This window comes from Rattus norvegicus, chromosome 9, assembly GCF_036323735.1.
Source record: "Rattus norvegicus strain BN/NHsdMcwi chromosome 9, GRCr8, whole genome shotgun sequence".
Taxonomy (NCBI): Eukaryota; Metazoa; Chordata; class Mammalia; order Rodentia; family Muridae; genus Rattus; species Rattus norvegicus.
This window is the reverse complement of record NC_086027.1, coordinates 2,783,268-2,789,267: the sequence shown is the minus strand read 5'-3', so window position 1 is coordinate 2,789,267 and position 6,000 is coordinate 2,783,268.

The window sequence follows — 6,000 nt, the reverse complement described above, 5'->3', positions numbered from 1 at the left end:
CTGCAAGGACCTTAATCGGCATCTTTCTCTGCTCTGTCTCAGCACCACAGGGGCCACTGTAGAGCCCTTGGTGTCTTCTACGTGAACTGCAGTTCTCAGCAGAAGCCATATCTGTGTTAAAGATCACAGTCTGATTAGAACTTGGAAATTGTAAAGAGACGAAATGTTCTAGATCTTGTCCTATATTTAGTTCCCTTCATAGCTATTTGTTATCAATACCTATATGTTCCCTGATATCACTGTTGAGAAAGATAGGCTGATTCCATGACAGGCTTCAACTTGGCAGTTAAGGAGACTAGGCCTAAATATCTGTTTCCACGAACTGGGCAATTCCAAGCAAGTCCAGGCCTCAGAAGTTAGCCTGAGGCAAGGCCAATGGGTCAGCAGCAGTTTCCAGACCTCCCTGAGAAGTGTCCAGCCCTGACACTCTCATACAGATGAGATGGACCTGACACATTAACATAGAGGTCACTCTCTTAGTCAGGTTCCTACTCCTGCACAAACACCACGACCAAGAAGCAAGCTGGGGAGGAAAGGGTTTATTCAGCTTACACTTCCACATTGCTGTTCATCACCAAAGGAAGCCAGGACCGGAACTCAAGCAGGTCAGGAAACAGGAGCTGGTGCAGAGGTCATGGAGGGATGGTACTTACTGCCTTGCTTCCCCTGGCTTGCTCAGCTTGCTCTCTTATAGAACCCAGGAACTCCAGCCCAGGGACAGCACCACACACAATGGGCTGGATCCTCCCCCCTTGATCACTAGCTGAGATCACTCCCTTGCATATTTGTCTCATGGAGACATTTCCTCAACTGATTCTCCTTTCTCTGTGATAACTTCAGCTTGTGTCAAGTTGACAGGCAAACCAGCCAGTACAGTCACCTACCCCAGAATTCCCTAATGTTCTTTAAATCAGGCCTGCAAGATCATTGGTGGTCTCTGACTTGCTAATGGGGGACTCCAACATGCTGGACTTCTGCAGAATAAAACACTCAATGTCTTTTCATACTATTTGAGTCCGGGTATCATTCTTTGGTAAGCCCTGGGCCCTCATACTTGTGACTATTAGGTAAAATGTTTGAGATGTTCTAACTTAGATCACAACAACCCTAAAGGTGCAAATGTCATCTGACAGCATCTGAAACCTGTACCAGAGATTTCCCTTCTGGGGTATTAGCCAATTTAACCTAATTTCCCTAATAATTCACTTAGTAAATTGATTCAAGACTGTCTTTCGTTTTATCATTATAAAAGAACTACTCCCCTGGTGTCAGGTCTGAAGGAAACTCCAGTTCCCTGAATCCCAAGGGGCAGTCCAATGAGCTCAGCCTGTGGCAGTTAGGTAAGAGTCTGCATTCCTCTGGAACTTGTGAAACAGCTTCTGTTCCCCTTACCCAGCAGAAGGCACACATGGCTACCTGTGGTTCTCATTACCATGTGGGAGCTCCACGCTTCTTCAGTGTTACAGGTACCCAGTACTAGTGCATGCCAGCACCCCAGCCTCCTGAGTTCACAGGCTCCCTGCCCCCAGCCAGTCAAATTCCTTACAACCCTGCTATTCTCCCTGTTTTCTCTGTTCTCTATGCTCCTGCAGAGAGTCTGGCCCTGTCCAGTCTGTTGGCCACGTTCAGTTTACAGCTTTCTTTTTCTACTCTGGACTCTTCTAGATGCCTCTGGCTGCTCTCTCTCTCTCTCTCTCTCTCTCTCTCTCTCTCTCTCTCTCTCTCTCTCTCTCCCTCTCTTTCATCTTATATCCAGCAAGTTGAATCCACGTTTCTGGTCACATTTATTTCACTCTTAGCCCCTTGGAAGCAAGAGCTTTGTTTTGTGCCAACACATGTAAAATGCATATCAGAATACAGAGTTTAATACGAAATACATCAGTGTTAATGACATCATTGGTAACATCTTTATACTGATTATATGTTAAATGATAATGTATTGACTAGAACCATGATGCATTCCTCAAATTTCACTCATTTCTTTTGACCTATTATTTTTAAAATATATGACTATTAGAAAACTTGAAATCACAAATGTGATTTGTATTTTATTTCCATTAGGCAGGCTGGTCTAATTTTTTCTTTTAGTTAACCTTTAAAAAAATGCCTTTTCATAGAAGAAAGTTATGTTTCTCGCCAGTGTCTTTCCGTTGTGGAGGAAAGGGATCCATGAAGCGCTGGTGACATGGTTCCTTCCTCCAGTAGGTTTCTCTGCTTTATCAAGTGGCTCCCAAGCTTGTCCTGTTGCAGAGCACACTCTTAAGGCTTTTGACAGGAGACTTACTCTAGGGCCACCAGCTAGCTAGCACACTGAATTCCTGTCTCCATCTCCTGGCTCAGTGTTGGTGATGCCTGCCATATCTGGTGACTCTGGAGAGCAGAGCCTCCTGCTGGGCTCCCTGAAGGGACAGTGAAGGTGGAGGCAGAGCCATCCCAACCCTCCCTCAACTCCAACTGAAGAATGAAAAGAAAGAAATGTTCTAAGGAGCCCCTGGGAAGTGTGGGGACCCTGCTGTTCTGTAAAAGGCAGTTTAAGGAAAAGCCTTCACAGAAAACCAGTCATTACCTCTTAAGACCTTTCCTTTACCCTATATCACACTGTTCTTTCTTTTTTCTTAGAGAGGAACAAAGCAGTGTGTGATAAATTGTAAATTCTTCCTGTGGTGCCCTTGGACACAGCCCAGTGAGTCCATGCAGTCTCAGAGAGCATGATTAGCACTGAAATCCTTCCAGGGCAGAGTGGTATGGGTTCAGGAAAATGGAAAGGAATGTGAAGGAAGGGCAGCTGAACCCACACACAAGAATCCTGTCAGCTTACAAAGCTCCTGAAAGAGTTTCCTAGGCCCTTTCTGATTCCTCCTAGCTTCAGGCTTCTTTCTGTTTACTAGGGGAATCAAGACCCAGCTTTCCTGTGGACAGTCCAGGTCTGCTAGTTCCTGGTTTTAGCCATTTTGTGCTGTCTGCCTCTTCCCATATTCCTTATCTTTGAGTGGAAAGTTTTATACACAGTGGTTAATTTTATCCCAGAAGTCTGTGTGGATGAGAACATGGATTCTGGAAGCACACAAAGTCTGAGGTAACAGCAAAGGCTGTACTGACCTAAACTGTTTAGGTCAGGGTTACCACTGCCTTGCTGAAACCACAAGGAGAGCAATCTGGGGAGGAAAGGGATTTCACCTCATAGTATCACTGAAGGAAGCCAGGACAGGAACTCAACAGGGCAGGAACCTGGAGGAAGGAGCTGCTGCAGAGGCCACAGAAGGGTGCTGCTTACTGACTTGCTCCTCATGGCTTGCTCAGCCTGCTTCCTTTTGGCTCCCAGGACCATCAGCTCTGGGATGGCCCCACCCACAGTGGGCTGGGCCCTCCCATATCAGACATTGAGAAAATACCTTACAGTCTGATGTTATGGAGGCATTTTCTCAACTGAGTTTCCCTCCTTTCAGATAACTCTAGCTTGTATTAAGTTGACACAGAACTGGCTGGCCAAGTCTCACTTCCTCTGTAAGCAGGAGGGCTGACCCCATTCCCTATGCAGAGACTGTTGTTGTGAGTGGGACTGTTATGGTTTCAGTAATAGAAGTGGGCAAGGCATGGCTCAGAATTCAAGACACTAAAGCTAGCTTCTGGTAAGGGAATTAGCATCAGGGTCGGCAGAATCCCAAAGTCTCCACAGGACTGCAGTTTTACTCAGTCAATTATTCTCTGCAGAAACAGCTTCTTCTCTGGAGAAGCAAACACCCAAGAGCCACCAAAACTGACCATATGGCTAATGCTCACACAACCAGTTGTTCCTCTCCCTTGGGGAGACTGTTCCCACACCTAGGTACATTTTGCTCTCCTTTAGAAACCCCCATTTGTACTCTCCTGTGTATCTTACTTTCTTCTGAGTGTGTCTCATGATTAAGTCCATAATAAAATATGTTTAATAAAAGTCTCCAACTCTTCTTTATAAACTGTATAATCCCAAAATTCTTTTTATTATTGAAGCTGTGAATCCTGGTTTGTCCTTCGTCAAGGTTCCTACAATTTCCAGGGAACTTACCAAGTTGCCAAGGTCAGCAGCATGGAGTTGTGTCTCTGTCCCCTCACTGCTGAGGTGTGCTGGCATTAGAGAAGCGGCTATCATTGAGAAGTTAGTTCCCTTAGTATACCTCGGGTAAAGGACCCACCTCATCCTGGCAAACACAGGGACACAGAGGAGAAAACTATTTACTAAATTTGATACAATCCTTTCTAAATTCCCGTTTAAATCCCACTCACTCCTTTATCTTCTGCTCTAAGCTGACGTCATGCCTGTCCACTCTTTATCACAACCATGTCAACAAAACAAAACAAACAAAACAACAACCAAAACAACAGCAACAACAACAACAACCATTTGCTGCCCCCTTGTGTCTTCATTTCTTTATGATCATTCCTGGGAAATTCAGGCTGCCTTTCTGAGCTCTTCATCTCATAGATATAAAAACTTAACAAACTCAAGAGGAGGCTGAAGGCCCATTTTATGGGGTTTGAGAGGACAATATCAACATGGCAGGCACCATAGATCTTCCTCAACTGCCAGGAGAGAAATGGGCAAAAGAGGAAAGAAACCCATGCTTTCAGGGTTAGATGTAAAGAAAGCAAGCAGGTTCAACATGGAGACCTGCAGAATAACATTCAGGGGCATGGGAGATGAGGGGGTGGGTGGGTGATGGGTAGGTAGTGGTGGGTGGTGACTGGTGGCTGGGGAGGACATGTCTTCCAAGTTAGAGACCACGAAAGCAGGCAGGTTCAATATGGAAGCTTGCAAAATCAGATGCATTGGTGTGTGTAGGGTGGTGGTGGTGGTGGTGTCTTTAGAGAGAGTGGGAATGCTCCCAATATTATGGCCAACAGATTTAGGAATCTCATCAGTAGTTATAAGGCGTGGTGTGTATGTGTGTGTGGGGGTCAGGATGATAAAAATTACAGTTTTTGAGTTAGAACTTGTGAAGATGTCAGACTTAGTGAAGGTGAATTTTTCTCAGGATTTCTGTTGCTATGATAAACACAAGGACCAAAGCTAGGTGGGAAGGGAGAGGTTTATTTCATTTTAAATCTTGTCCTTCATTATCCATGGAAGACTGACAGAGCAGTAACTCAAGGCAGGAACCTGGAGACAGGGCCGGAAGCAGAGGCTGGGAAGAAAAAGAAAGCTTATTGGCTTCTTGCTCATGGCTTGCTTCCTTATACCAGACAATAACCCCTATCTAGGTGGCCTCACCCACAGTGGGCTGGGCCCTCCTGCATTAGTCCTTAATCAAGAAAATTCCTGCACACATTTCTGTATAGGCACATTTCAGGAGAGAATTTTTCAACAGAAGTTCCTTCTTTTCTGACAATCCTGGTTTTTGCCAAGGTGACCAAAAAGAAAAAAATAAATCTAACCAGGACAATCTGTAAGGAGCTGCATCAAGGGAGGGGCTCCTGGAATGTATAAGTACATCAATTCATCGAAGGGATAGTTATCTCTTGTATCCTTTTAAGGTCTTTAGATGACTTATGTTTCAAGGTTATAGTTTTTGAAGTTTGTTTTCTGTCCATGTGATTGACAAATCCATCTGAATTAATTTGATGGGAGGAGCCAATGCTATGTATCTATGTTATAGGCCTTGAATAATTCAGACTGTCATGTTTCCACTCAGAGAGAGAAATATAATTCATATCTTATTCTTTTGACCAAAAATCATGTAAGGGCTGGAGCGATAGCTCAGTGGTTAAGAGGACCAGCTGCTCCTCCACAGCACCCAAGTTCAAGTCTCAGCACCCACTTCGTGACTCATAACCATTTGCAGGGTATAAAAACACCTAAATGAAATGTAAAAAACACCTAAATGAAATGTAAAAAACAATGTTAGTGATCTTGGTGACACACATACCTTAATCGCAGCATTTAGAAGGCAGAAGCCCAGAGATCTCTGTGAGTTTTAGGTCAGCCTAGTCTACAGAGCAAGTCCCTGGATAGCCAAAGAGGCA